Genomic DNA, 15,527 nt, shown 5'->3' with positions numbered 1-15,527 from the left:
CTTTGGGTCAGGTGAACTTTAGTCCTCAAGTTGACGCCCTTGCGCCCTCAACACCTTAAAGAGGTATTGTGCAGCGGATTTGTCCAATGCAGAATTTGGAAGCCAGCCTAGGATATTCAGATAACTGGGGGGGGGGGTGAGCCCCTCAGGAGTCCCATTAGAGGCAAAGGGGGAGCGTGTCCTTGAGGGTGGTGTAAGAGCCGCAGAGGCCGGCTCAGAGAAGCCGGAGAAAGATTCAGCATGGGCTGCAGGTAAAGCTAGGATTTCACACATTAGAACATGGGAGCCTATGGGTTTGAGTTGATGACCGGTAGGGAAACAATAGGGGTTTGGGCCGCAAGGATTGAATAACAAGAAAATGAATAAAGAGATAAAGATTATTAAGTTGGGGGCGTGGAGGTGGGAGGGGTTTGGGTTTAGGGGGTGTGGTTGCTGGGGAGCAGCTGCCAACCGACTTGTTCAGTTAATAAAGAACACGGATTCTAAAGACTGAGTCTTAGGAGCAGCAATGACTAGCTGCTCCTATGGGTAGGTCGTGACTCGGTTTCCTTTTCTGTCGATTGGAGATCACGGGGTAACCTTCTGTGAGCCACACAGGTAAATGCTATGAATGTTGTTTTTGTTTTTAATCATCGCCGGGTCCCACTTTGAAGGAGCGAGAAACTCTAGCCTCCAATCTCTTCTTTGAACTCGCCTTGACCTACAGGTGATTTAAAATCTCAGTGCAGAGCTGATTATTGGGTGGGAGCAGGTCTAGTGCAAAGGGTGGGACCTTCTGATCTTAGGGGTTATAAAGATGGTGGCCCTCGCCCACCACAGCCAGAGATAAGCTGAAAAGCCCCCCCCCCCAACTATAGGCAGGCCTCAGTCGTTACTGGCTGCGCCCGCCGCACAGCGCCCTAGAACGTGCACTTTGAGGCGAGCACAGCGCACGCAGACTAGCATGCGCATGCGGGCCCTGCACATGGCGCGGAGCTCTGGCGTGCCTCAGGTGCCTCAGAGCTGGGCCTTCTTTGCTGGGCTAAACCCCAAGGCGGAGCGCCTGTCTTCTGCTGGCCACGTGTTCTAGGCCCTGGGCCCTGCGTCCCAGGCTTGAGCTGGACGCTTCTCCAGGTCGTGCCCCCGGAGTGTCGTGCCCCCGGAGTGCCAACGTGTGCCTTCGTGCTCCTGTCCTACTGACAGCCCAACAGCCGCGCTAGTCAGCCCTTGTGGCCCTGGGAGGGCGAACAAATCCAAGACCGCCACCAGCACATCCAGGGCTCCCTGGCCTTGTGCCCAGAGCCTAGAGGTGGCTGCCCTGGCAGTTCAAGGCTCAGGTCTCCCACAGTGTGTGGAATGCAGTGTCCAGCACCCGCCGCCTGGAGGCAGAACTTGTCTGTGCATCGCTGTTGGACACTATTCAGTGCCTGGTCCTGGGGGAGTAGGACTTGAGGGGGTGGAGCTTGGTACAGTGATGGGGGGAGGGTGGGATTCAGGGAGGAGGACTTTGATGAGGAAGCAGATCTCAAAGGCCTGCTGGGTGCTGCTCAGATGATATGAGCCTAAAGATCAGCAGTTCGAAACCAGCAGTCGCTCCTTGGGAGTCCGTCTGGGAAAATCACTGGGGCAGTTGACTATGATATGTGACATAGTAGAACTAGTCGGAGCTGCTTAGTTGGGTTCGAATTCACCAACCATTTGGTTGGCAGCCAAGTTTAACCACTATGCCCCCTCGGATAGGAGTACAGATAAAGGGAAGGGGGAGGGGTGGCTGGAACTCCCCTAACACAGGTGACCTTCCAGAATGAAACCAAACCAAACTCTCTGTCATTGAGTCAATTCTGACTCATGGTCACCCTGTAGGGCAGGGTAGGACTGTCCCTGGGGACTTCAGAGGCTGTCAATCTTTAGCAGGGACGGAAAGCCTCACCTTTTCCCTCACAGAGCAACCGGTGGGTTTGAACTGCTGACCTGGCAGTTAGCAGCCCAATACATTAGTAAGCCACTACAAGTAACTCACTACCCTACCAAGGGCTTCTGGCCTACTGGAATAAAAAAATAATAATTTCCTGGCATCAAATGGAGGCTAGCTCAAAAGCCTTCTCTCTCTCTCTCTCTCTCTCTCTCTCTCTCTCTCTCTCTCTCTCTCTCTCTCTCTCTCTCTCTCTCTCAGCAGCTGGTGATTTTGAAGTGCTGACCTTGCGGGTGGGCGGGCCATCTTAGGAAGAGAGGAACCTGAAGATTGAGACGTTCGCGGTAGGCTGCTGTGTCCTCAGGTGCCATAGAGTCTGTTCCAGACTCGTGGTGACAACGGACGACAGAAGGACAAATGGTTGGGTCCTGCGACATCCTCACAAGGGTTCCTACGCTCGAGCCCATTGCTGCAGCCACTGTGGCTGTCCACCTGGTCCAGTATCTTTCTCCTTTCACTGACCCTCCACCAAGCATGATGCTCTTCTGATAACATAGCCACAGTAGGTGAGAGGACGTCTTACCATCCTCACGTCGAAGGAGCATCCTCCCAATAAGGACCTACCGCTCTCCTGGAAGACCGGGACAAAGTCAGTATTCTTTGTCAGCACCGTAATGAAAGGCGTCTGTTGTTCTTTGGTCTTCCCGGCTTGGCTTCCTTATGCATCTCTCGTGCATATGAAGTGCCTGCAGCTACCAGGCCTGGGTCAGGTGCACCTTAGTCTTCAAAGAGCCATCTTCACTCCGTGGCACTTTGAAAGAGACTTTCTTAGAGCGCATTTGCCCCGTGCCATGGCGGTGGATTGTAAGTCCCAGTAGCATGAAATCCTTTTGCTGTGTGTCCCTGCTTATCAGTGACTCATGATTTATCGGCCCACTTGGGGAGGAGTGAGGTCAGCGGTTCTCAACCTGTGGGTCGCGACCCCTCTGGGGGTCGAACCACCCTATCACAGGGGTCACCCAATTTATAACAGTAGCAAAATTACAGTTAGGAAGTAGTGAACATAATTTTATGGTTGGCGGGGGGTGGGGGGTTTCACCACCACATGAACTGTGTTAAAGGGTTGTGGCATGAGGAAGGTTGAGAACCACTGATTTAGGTTTTCGGTAGGAGGGCTTTTTTTTTTCTCTCTCTCTCCCAACAGTTTTATTGACAAGTGATTCAGACATCATATTAGTTCAATCATCCAATCATATCAAGGAGAATTGTACAACCGCCCCACATCATTTTAGAGCACCGCCCCCCATGGTTAAGTTATATTAAAATGATTTACATGATCACCATCCGTTGTAGTGCTCCCTCCCCCCTCCCATCTTCATTACTTACTCCCCAAGTCCCCTTTCCCTCCCCATCATCCACCCTCCACCCCTGCATTCCCTGTAGCCCCTCCTATCAGTTCTTCTCATTATGCATCCAACTCCCCCTGTGCTTCACAACGGGGAGACCCAACAGAAAACAATAACAAAATTGCACTAAGGTGGTCAGGATAAAAACATAACAGTATACAGATAAAGATACAAACAATGCAAAAGAAGGAAAACACCTCCAACAACATTAAAAAACAAACAACCAGGGAAGAAATCTGTCAAGTGAAAGGTTCTTGTACCCGGAACACATTCAGGTCGGGCCAAGGGCGGGTGTCTTTGATCTTCATCAGTCAGTGTTTACATCCTGTAAATTGTACCATCTGCATATCATGCTAAGGCGTCTTTCCCCAGTCCCTGTTCTGCTTCATATACCCAGTTGGGCAGATTATTTGCTCAGCACATAGATCATGAAAGGGTACCACCCTGACACACACCTTTCCTGATTTGAAACCATGACCTACCCCCTCGTTCTGTTCTCGCCTGCCTTTTGTTCGACGTACCGGTTCCACATGAACACAATGCCGCGTTCTGGAATTCCCATTCTTAATAGTTTTTCGCTTTCTTCAGTCCAGTGCCTTTGTGGAGCCACCCAGACACAGGTAAACATCTTTCTGTTATTCTCTGCTTTCACCCTGATGTCAGCGGTGACGTCCCTCGTCCCGTGACCTTTCCTAAAACCTGGCTTGAATTTCTGGCCACTCCCTGTGCATGTTCTGCTGCATCCATTGAAACACGATCAAAGTTTTACTTGTAGGTGGTGTTTAGAACGTCTGCATTCTGTTGGGTCACCTTTCTTGGGAATGGACACGAATATGGATCTCTCCTAGGTAGCCTTCTGTGTCGGTCTGGGTTGACTAGAGAAACAAATTCATAGACACTCATATGTGTGTCAGAGAGAACTGTATATCGAAGAGCAATTGTACTTTAAGAAAACATACCAGCCCAGCCCAGGTTAAGTTCATAAATCCAATATTCGCCCATATGTCCTTATCAGTCCACACGTTCTTCTTCAGACTCACACAGCACTTGCAATGATGCTGAATGCAGAAAGAAAGGTCACAGGCCAGTGGGTGGAAAGTGTTGTGGATCCAGTGGTGGAAGCATCTCAGCGCTGGCGTGGATCTCCAGTTTCAGGGCTCTCATGCCATTAGCGTAGAACCATCTGGCTTGTCAGCAGTAAGATGAAGCAGAGAGTCTGTGGGTCTCGGGCCTCCAGTGAGCTATTGACCTCAGTGATGCTTCCAAATGATGTCATCAAGCTGCGACCTGATTGACAGATCCAGCACCCGCAGCAGCAGCAGAACTGTTGGATGCTATTCAGTGCCTGGTCCTGGGGGAGTGGGATGTGAGGGGGTGGAGCTTGGTACAGTGATAGGGGAGAGCGTGGGATCCAGGGAGGAGGACTTTGATGAGGAAGCCAACCTAGAAGGCCCCACTTGCTGGGTGCTGCTCAGATGATATAGAGCCCTGGTGGCGTAGTGGTTGTGAGCCTAAAGGTCGGCAGTTCAAAACCACCAGTCGCTCCTTGGGAGAAAGATAGATATCGACTGCTGTAGTCAGTCTGGGAAAATCACAGGGCCAGTTCTACCCTACCCTACCCAGGGGCAGTTCAACTCCACCCCGTTGCAAGTGGACACTCGATTATGTAACTACCACACCGCCTTCCAAATGTCTTGACATAGCAGCTAACCACAGGTCAGTGGCTAGACTCACCTGTTGTGCAGGCAACACCTGTAGCTTACCTAAAGATAAAAGCAAGGGAAAACCTACCAAGTCCTACTCTGTCCAGTGAGTCAGAGCCGACACGATGCACAATGACACCCAACTCAACTCGCTGCCATCAAGTCGATGCCGACTCTGAGGGACCCTACAGAACAGGGTAGAGCTGCCCCGCTGGGTTTCATGACGGTAACTCTGTACGGGAGTTGAGAGCCTCAGCTTTCTCCTGAGAGCGGCTGGTAGTTTCAAACTCCTGACCTTGTGGTGAACTGACTGTCGATGTGTAACCACCATGCCACCAGCGCTCCACCCAAGGACATCATCTCTCCTAATTTCAAAGCTGTTTGAGTACCAGCTTTGTGGCATAATGGGCTCTGTGCTGGGCCGCAAGCCACAAGGTCAGCAGTTCGAACCCCCAGCCACTCCATAGGAGAGATATGAGACTGTCTGCTCCGTCGAGATGTATAGCCTCGGAAACCCACGGGACAGTTCTGTGTCCTATAGGGTGGCTGTAAGTGGGTCTTGACACCATGGCAGTGGGTTGTTGTTTTGTTTTCTTCAGTGCTGTGTGCCAAAGAGGCCCCGGAGCTGCAGGGATGAAGTGCAGAGGTCCACTGTTCAAACCAACGAGCCTCTCCATGGGGAGCAGGATGTGGCAGTTGGCTTTGGCACGATGATGACCATGGAAACCACATGCTCTGGCCTGCGGGGGGCACGGAGGACCAGAGTGGACTTGATAGCAGGGGCTTTGGTTTTGCATGAAGTCCATGATCCCAAGCACCGTGCCTCCATCCAGGAAGACAATAGACCAATTCAGGGTGCCCCTCCAGGTCATCATCTTTTTATATTCAATAACTTCAACAGTTTATCAAATCACCCAATAGTTTGCTCTGTCCCCTCCCCCATGTTTCTCCCCCTCTTCTAAGATACCCTGTTTCACCAAAAGTAAGACATCCCCGAAAATAAGACCTACTTACAGTTTTGCCTCTTGCTGAAATATCAGGCATCCCCTGAAAATAAGACCTCCCCAAAAATAAGCCCCCCCAAGCTACCATAACTCTGGACTCTGAACCGTAGTGGCGGGCGCCGCCGTACAGCCAGAGCAGACAGGAAGTGCGAGGTCTCTTTTAATAAAGCAATAAATGTGTACCGTATTCTTCTTCATGAAAAAATAAGACATCTCCTGAAAATAAGACCTCGAGCATCTTTGGGAGCAAAATTTAATATAAGACACTGTCTTATTTTCGGGGAAACAGGGTACTACGCTCCTCTTCACCCAAGTCAATGCACGGAAGGGTAGCCGTTATTCCCTAGGCCTGAGTGACAGGCAGAGACCCTCCCCATGCAGGACAATACATGTCCTTGAGAACGTTCCAGGTCTTGGGCAGAAGGTGTGGGTTGGACTTAGAACTGGCGGCCCTGGAGGGGTGCAGAGGAGGTGGTAGCTGATGAGGCATGGAGGCTTGGGGCCAGCGGTAAGGGAGAGGTTTTGAGCTGAGCCTCAGAGGTCCAGGGTGTCTGCGTGGCGGGGAGGGGTGGTGGCGATTCTCTTTTGCATGCGGCGGAGCCAGCGATTGTTTCTCAGCAGTGGAAGGAGGTCTTGGCCTTGGCCAGGATCCTTTAGGTTGTAAGTGACAAAAACCCGATTCCACCCAGGGCCTGCAAAGCCAAACTCGCTGGTGGCCAGTCAATTCCAACTCATAGCAACCTTGTAAGACCCGGGAAAACTGCCCCTGTGGACTTCCAAGACTGGAACTGTTTGCGTGAAGTAGAAAGCCTCATCTTTCTCCTACAGAGTGGCTGGGGGTTTTGAACTGCTGTCCTTGTGGTGAGCAGCCCAAGATGTAACCACTACAACCACCAGGACTCCTCAAGCCACATCTGGATGGAGCCTACGGGATCATGTAATTGAAGCATTCAGGGATAAGGCAATAGCTGGGTCCAGTTCTCAGATTGTGGCAGTTCCAACATTTCATGTCCACTTGAAGATCTATAAACGTGTAGTGGTGGTATTCAACCTGTCAATCAAGTCACCACCTGATGGTAGCTCCTAGTGGGCGTGACCTTCTCCTAAGGAGGGCCCTGAGAACCTTCTCTCTCTCTGCCTTCATCCCCCTGCTGGCGGGCCATTCTGAGACCTGGTGCTTCCACTGCCGTTGGATCCACACAACTTTGCACCCACCAGGCTATGATCTTCCTGCATTTGGCATCGTTGCTTGTGGCTGTGTGAGTCTGAAGAGGGACTTATGGGCTAGTATGGGACTTATGGACTTGAGTTGGGCTGGGCTGGGCGGCTCTCTTGCAGTAAGATTGTTTCTTGATATAAAGCCCCTCCTTGCACATAGATGAGTGTCACTGGATTGGTTTCTCTAGTCAACCTGGCCTAACACACCGATGTTGTCATCTGTGTTATGTTGGGTTCTTTGACGTAGCAAAACCAGTGTGTGTGTGTGTGTGTGTGTGTGTGTGTGTGTGTGTGTGTGAAGAAAATGGTTCACACAGTTGCAGAAGCAAACAAGTCCAGTCTGTCAAGGCAGCATCCAGGTCCGTGGGGCAGATATTTAGCTGGAGGCCTCTTCTGACCTGTGTGGTTTGGGGGACTGATGAACCCAAGAGGAGCAGGAATGCCACCGGCTGGTGGTTGCAGAGGCAAATAAATCCATGGTCAGCAGGTTAGACTTTTCGCTGGAGAAGCCAATGAATCGAAAGTTGGCTGGTTAGCCTGCAGGCTTCTGCTGGTTCCCAGGGTTGGTAGGCAAAATGGCAGGCCATTGGCTTAAGCCCAAAGAACCAGAGGATCGATGAACCAGATGGAGGATCCAGCAAAAAGCAAGCAAGCTTTTCCACCACAGCCTGGTATAGGAAGTAGGCCATATCCCAGCGGAAACTCTCTGTTGCATCAGAGCCGTAACCTGAGTAAGGGGATTGCAGCCCACCCTAAGCTTACATTTGATTAGCTGCTCATAGCTGATCCCATTATGGAATTGATTGCATTGTGTTAGGTCACATCCTGGGGGAATGACAAGGTTTTCACTGCCAAATCACCGAGAAGCCTGGCCCAGCCAAGTTGACACAAAACCTAACTATCCCAGCTTCCAAATCCTGTCTCTTACCTTTATTTTCTCAGAGTTGGCTTTACCCCAGGCCAGGTCTCCTCATGAGGTAGCAGAGTTGCAGCTTCAGGTTCACAACCCACCAGCTTGCTGTCCCCAGAAGGGAGAGGGTAACAGTTTCCCACTAAGTCATGCCCTACAACATATGCCCACCAGCATCTGACTGCACATATATTTGTGGTCTCTTAAGGGTTTAATGCCCACTGCTACCCAGTGGATTCCAACGCCTAGCTATTCTACAGGACAGGGTAGAGCCATTCCCTAAGGTTTTCAAGGCTGTAAATCTTTGTGGGTGTAGACTGTCCCATCTTTCTCCCAGGGGGCAGTTGGTGGGTTTGAACTGCCAACCTTGCAGTTAGTTCACAGCCCAAGGCATCATGGACCAGGAGGTAGCTAGCAACCATGTCTCTGGGGGGCATCCTGTGTGTAGCCCTAATCTCCTCTCTGCAAAGTGATTGCCCTGCCACATCTTTTCTTTTTTAAATCCTTTTTGTGTATAACCTGTAAGGAGCCTAGGTGGCGCTGTTGAGTAAGCGCTGGAGGCCAGCAGTTCAAACCCACCGGACGTCTCTCGAGGGAAAGATGGAGCCCCTCTGTCCCATCATCAAGATTTCTTAAGCCTGAGAAACCCTAGGAGCAAATATGAGGCTGTCATCGCCTGTCGAGATTTAAAATGTCAGAAACCTGTAAGGGAGGTTCTACCCTGTCCTAGAGGGTTGCTATGAGTCAGAATCAACTCCACGACATTGAGTTTTTAGTCTAGGAAAGCCTAGGTAGGGTCACGGTGAGTCAGAATCGACTTGATGGCCGTGGGTTTCGTTTGGGGTTGGGGCTTGTCAATAAGCTGTAAGACACGTGGTGCTCCTGGCACTGTATTTTCGCACACCCTGTATTTTCTATCTAAAGTTTCCGATGGTCATGGTACTCATATGCTGCAGGTATCAGCATGCATCTTGTGTCTCGCACGCCTCCAGCATTGCAGAATTCTTGTGCTGTTTCATTTCCTTCAGAAAAGATGACCAGGAAGGGCACTGCTACTGTTAGGTGCTCTCAAGTTGGTTCAGATCTCTCAGGATTGTGTGCACGAAAGAATGAAACACTGCACGGTCCAGTTCCCTGCTTCAGCTGGCGAGGCTCACTTCCTGCAAGACATCCCTGAGGAGAAGCCGCATGGACCCACCCCGATGCAGCCCTGGGTGCTGGAGCAGCCGTGTGGAGACCCCTGCCAGTGCTGAGATGCTTACATGCTCACTGATTCGACTTTCCTCCTGCAGTCGGCGTCATTGTGTTTTGTGAGTTTGAGGAGGACTTTGTAGATCAGTGTCGGACATATGGGCTAATGTTGGATTTATGGGCTTGGACTGGACTGGGTTGGGATGCTTTCTTAATGTACACTTACCTTTTATATAAAACTTTTTCTTACATACATATGAGTGTCTGCGGATTTGTTTCTTTAGTCTGTCCAGACTAACTCATTATGGTACCGGGAGTGGGGTTCGAACCCACGTGGACACATGTCCATCAGAGCCTATCATTGTAGCCAACGTGTAGCTCCACCTCCTCGAGGGCCTTCCTCTCCTTTCGGCCCCTCCAGTTTAGCAAGCCTGATGTCCTTCTCCAGGGACTGGTCTCTCCTGACAATATGTCCAAGGTATATAAGAAGTCTCGCCATCCTTATCGCTAAGGAGCACTCTGACCATGCTTCGTCTAAGACAGATTGGTTTGTCTTTTTTGAAGGGCACGATGGCTCCCAAATACAGCAAACCCAGGGCTAAGAACCGCGGTGGCGGTAAGGAACCAAGGTGAGGTAACCTTTGGGAAGGTGGAAAATTGGGATTTAAGCGCCTTGCATTTGAAAGGTATGATGATCCTCAAAAACTAAAAAAAATCTCCAAGATGTTACAAGGTCAGCTCTGTGGAAAGTCTTGAGGCTAAGGAAAGTGCCAGAGGGGGTTTGTCATCCCTAAGGAGGAGCTCTGAGGACTGTGTGAGGCTGGGTTTCCCAGAGCGACAAAACCAGTGACACTCATAGATGTCTAAGAAAGGCATTTACATCAAGTCCACCCAGCCGCAGAGCAGGCAAGGCCAGTCTGACTTCAGTCCATGGGTCAGAGGCTAACCAGGAAGCAGGAGGATGAATCAAGAGGCAGGCTGGTAGAAGTCCAGTTGAATGGATCCCCTATCAGCAGGCAACATTGCTGGCTGCTGACAATTCCAGGCGTGGGCGGGCCACACGCTAAGCTGCTAATTCAAGTCCCAAGAAGGCAGATGCACGATCCAGGCCAGCAGGAAGCCCAGAACCAGAGCAAGTCTTCCAGTGTCTCTCTGTAAGGATGAACCAGGCCACAACCCTCAAGAGTTATTAGGCTATGCGCTGCACCTTCTGGGGGAGGCCTTAGGGCCAAACAACGGAGGATCCAGGCTTAGCCAAGTTGATGCGAAACTAAAGTATCACAAGGACCAGACACAAATGTGCATCCCTGTGAGCACACTTCGACAGTCGCCGCTAAGGCACGAAGCTCGCACAAGACGTTTAGGGAAAAAGCAAGGGCCAGATCGCAATGCGGTGTCTGCGGGATGCCCCAATCCACATGGACAGCCTTTCCAGCGGTCATCTCAGAGTAGGTTCTCATGACTCCACTCTATCACGTGTCTGATGAGTCACGTTTCTGATTGGTCAGACTCAGGCCCATGCCCACCCTTTGCTCCTGGGAAGAACTCCTTGGAAACCTGCTGGATTGAGAGAGGGAAAATGGCAGTCCCAGGAGTGGAAAATCCTAGTGCTGCTTCCAGAAGACAGAGGGGAAGTGGGCGCTGAGAGGGCAAGATGGGTCACCCGTTCACTGGCTCCCACGTTTGCACTCTTGACGGAGCAGGGCGGGGCTGGGGAGCGCATGGCCAAGCCAATGGAAAGTGCCCTGAGCTTGCAGTCCACCCCCCCCACCCCCTACCCCAGTGAACTCAAGAAGCTGACTGCCCCCTTCTCCACAGCAGCGGAAGGAAGGCCCATAGAGGAACTCCACTTTGCTTATTCCCCTTTTTCCAAGTTCCTTCTGCCAGACCCCCCAAAACAAACAAGCCCGTTTTGAAATATTTCTTAGAGCCGGACAGAAGTCACCCAGTTCAAGAACCTTCTCTTCTCTTCCCGTTTTCTTTCTTTTAACTGGGGGTAGGTTGGTATTCACAGGCAATTTTCATTACTTAAGGAATTCAAAAGAAAATTTCGTTCATAGAGGAGAAAAAAAAACCTCCACTGATCTAGTCGGTTGGTTACTCGGCCCTGGGGCACCTGCTGTGGGCCGGCCCCCCCTTCCCTTCATCATGGGACTGACCTTTAAGAGAAGGTCGTCTCCATCACTGACAAGTGTCATAAAGGAAAAGTAAACAGGGGTGGGGGCAACCGCGTGGGAAGAAAATGACCAAGGGGGTGGACGTGTGGGTTTTAAGAAGGATGATCTCTTTCTGGGTGGCTAATGACCATTCACTGGAGTTAGAAGTGGACTCGATACAAAACCGGGTGTAATGTCGCCCCTGGCCAGTCCATATTCTATCCAGAGGCTTCTTTTCGTCCAAGAAATTGGCAGCACGGGCCAGCACTTTGCAGAACCGCCTCCAATGCATTTGTTGCATGTTTTCTTTTGAATTGATTCAGGGGGTGGGAGCCTCTCTCGTTCAGAAATCTTGTGTGGTTGGCAGATGTCTCACAATGACCCTTCCCCACTCATTTACTCAGCCCCCTGTGTGGAGTCCAGACCCACAGCTGGAGGAAGCTGCATTGAGAAAGACCACTGTGGAGGGAGAAGCCATTCGAGCAGAGAAGGTACCAGTCGTGTAAAGACTCCAGGGAACAGTGTCCCCAGACGGAGGGAACAGCCAATGCGAAGCCCTGGAGGCCGATCAAAGTTGGGATTTGCAGGGTGAGGCTTGAGACCTCTGTGATCAAGAGGTGCTCACATTCCCCGCTCCCCATCTCTCAGGATGCCAGGAGTTGAGGGCACATTTTTTCCAGATCTTTGGCTTTGCATGCCGTTGTTAGGTGCTGTGTAATAGATTCTCAGGTCACGACACCCACCACAGAACAGGGTAAAACTGCCCCGCAGGGTTTCCTAGGTTGTCATCTTTAAGGAAGGGGCCCTGGGTGGCTCAGTGGGATGAGCATTAGGTTGTGAACTGCAAGGTTGGAGGTTCAATCCCAATAGCTACTCCAAGGGAGAAATAGGAGGCTCTCTGCTCCTCTACAGATGGGCCATCTCCAAAACCCTAGGGAGGTCACTGTCCTAGGCTCTCCTTGTGAGTCTGAACCAAACCAAACCAAACTCACTGCCATCGAGGCGATGCCAACTCACGGCCACCCTATAGGGCAGGGTAGAACTGCTCATGTGCGGCTCCAAGACTGTGACTCTTTACGGGAGTAGAAAGCCTGGTCTTTCTATTGACTTTGTGGTTCAGGTAGCAGCCCGACACAAAACCACTACACCACTACCAATGCTCCTGCCCCATACCTTTTTTTTTTTTTTAATCATTTTTTTTCAGGCCTCTTACAGTTCTTATTACAATCCATACAACAATTGTATCAGGCATATTTGTACATGGGTTGCCATCATTCTTTTTTAGGCAATTAATTTCTATTGAGCCCTTGGTATCAGCTCCTCTTCCTGCCCCCCCCTCATGCTCCCTTGATAGATGATAAATTATTATTATTTTCATATTTCACACGGACCACTGTCTTCCTTTTCCCCATAGTTTCCGTTGTTCTTCGCCCTGAAGAACAACGTGTGTGGTTGTGCGTCAATCATTATGATCAGTTCCCACTTCCTCCCCACCCTCTTCTCCTTACCCATCTGGTATCTCTCTTCCCATTCCTGTTCCTAGATTGTGTGTGTCATGAGCTCTTATCTCTTATCTCTACCTGTGTACATGCTCCGGTCTAGACCGAAGTGAGAGGGATCACTGGGGTCAGGGTGGTGGTGGTGGTGGAGGGTGTGTGTGTGTGAGGAAGCCTCAAGGAACCAGAGGAATATTGTGTGTTTCATCGGTGCTGTACTGCGACCCTTCCCTGTGACCTCTGTGGGGGATGTTTCAATGTCTATAGATGGGCTTTGGGATTCTGCTAAGATCCCCCTAGTTCTCAACCATACAATTTTGTTTGTTTGTTTGTGAAGGGTCTTCTGATGCCTAACAGGGGACCTTTTGGGTGTGAGGTGAATGTGTGTGGCAAAAGGAAGTGGTGGCATTTTGTTTGTTTGTTTACACTTCACAACACTGGGTTTTTAATCATGCAGGGAGCAATCCCCAGCCTCCTCCTCACCAGTCTCTCAGTTAGTGTGAGCGCTTAACCCCTGAGCCACCGGGACGTCGCACGTGCACCCCGGCTCGTGTACCTCTAGCAAATCTATCCTGTGTCAGTATTTCCCAGGTGCCCTGGTGGCCGAGTGGGTTACACGTGGGGCTGCTAACCGCAAAGTCAGTAGTTTGAAACTGCCGGCTGCTCCGTGGGGGACAGTTGAGGCTTTTCATAGCCCATCCACCCCAGGCTCGGAAGCCCTCAGGAGCCTGTTCTATCCCGTCCTAAGAGGATCCAGGTGAGTCCGAAGCGAGTCCAGGACGGGGGAGTTTTTTGTTTAGTATTTTCTCTGTCGTTTGCATTCCGGACGTATCATCGGCTGTCTTCTCTCCCGGGCCCCCTCTCACCCCCATTCAACAGAATTAGGAGCTCTAGTCCGTGTTAATTATCCACCTGCTGCTTCTCAGCTGCCACCCAGGCTTTCCCCTCCTCCTTTTAAAGCGCTTCTAGGTGATTTCCAGTTTCTGGCTCCGCCATCTCTGCCATCCCAGAGACCACCGAACGGGATGTTCGCAAGGGTCTTCTCTCCAACAGGCCCTTCCTGTTTTGTAGTGAACTAAGAGCTTTTGTAAAGGTGGCAAAACCAGCGATAGATGTTTAAGAGGGCCGCTGTGCCCCACAAAGCCTGAACTACCGACTAGTAGGACCTTTACCATAGCAAGTTTACAGATGATCCCCGCTCCAGAACAGGGGGTCCCCACAAGTGCTACCCCTCTCATTTCACAGAAAGAACCAAAGGGCTTCACCACGGCCCACTCGGAAGTAAGGGTCGATTGAACAAATGTTTGTGGACTGTGTGGCTTCTTAGTCTGGCAGGGCTGGGGGTAGGGCAGCTCAGAAATTGATCCATCCGCATACACTCTTGCCCCCAAAGCATTCTCACCTATGGAAGCCAAGAGAGACACAATTACTACCCTGGTGGATCAGGGGGCAAGGCCTTCCAGAGAGCAGTGGAGAAGGGAAGGGGGTTACTTAGGTCTTCAGAGAATTCACGTCGGCTTGGCCCAGAAAAGGGCCCGAGGTGTGAAGTCGCTGCTAACCTCAAGGTCAGCGATTCAAACCTACCAGGCCCTTCCTCGGAGAAAGACAAGACTGTCTGCTTCCGCAATGATTTATCATCTCAGAAACCCAAAGGGGTAGTGGCTGAGTCAGAAGCCACCCACAGAAGGGCAGTGGGTCCGGCCCAGACGGGCGATGCGCACCCCAGGTGCAGGGAGGTTTCTTGTTGGCTGGGACCTGAGCGATTTGGGTTTTATACTCACACCTGGGGGGGAGGGCCCAGGCCAGAGGCCTGTCAGCCAGATGCATTTCCTGCCTCTGAGCCTCATTTTACCCATTTATGCTCTGGCTCCGAGTGCCTGCCCCTGGGCTAGGCACTGCACGGAGACCAGGTGGCGCTCTCCAGGTGGGGTGTGGCCGCACGGTGACGTCACTGGGGCGGGGCTTGTGAGACCCGCTGCGGAAGCCTGGGAAAGTGGCGGTGCTCAGCCTCCGGCCGGTACTCTGTGCCTGGGGCTTCTAGGAGTGGACACCTGGCTGGATGTCCCAAGCCCCGCACCCACCCACCCCTGCCTCCGAGCCCTCCAGAGTGCCGGGATGATTCCTCCATCCTCCGCGGGCGGCCCTGAGTCCCAACGGGGCTTGCGTAGGGAGGGGACCTCGCTGGAGCTGGGCGCCCCAACACTACCGCCGGCCAGCACCGCTGCCCCTACCCGCGCCAGCCTCCCCAGCCCCCACCCCCTCCTCACCCCACATCCCGACCCTGCGGTTATGAGTCAGCGACGGGCCGCGCCCCCTCCGCCCACTTCCTCCTCACCTTCCCGGGGCGGGGCGGTTGGGGGGGGGCGCGGTGAGAAGGGTGGGGGTGGGCACCCCCCACCCATCCTCCTGTGCGGGGGAGGGGGGTTCCCCTCTACAAGTCACCTTTCATACTTTGGCAGGGGAGACAGGGACATGGGTGGGGGGCGCCGAAGGTAGCCTTTCAGGGAGAATATTTGAAGGATTCTGGGTTTAATTGCAGGGTCCGAGATCTA

This window comes from Tenrec ecaudatus, chromosome 18 (assembly GCF_050624435.1).
Source record: "Tenrec ecaudatus isolate mTenEca1 chromosome 18, mTenEca1.hap1, whole genome shotgun sequence".
In the NCBI taxonomy this organism is placed as follows: domain Eukaryota; kingdom Metazoa; phylum Chordata; class Mammalia; order Afrosoricida; family Tenrecidae; genus Tenrec; species Tenrec ecaudatus.
The sequence above is the reverse complement of the archived record's forward strand: the minus strand, read 5'-3'. Positions refer to the sequence as shown.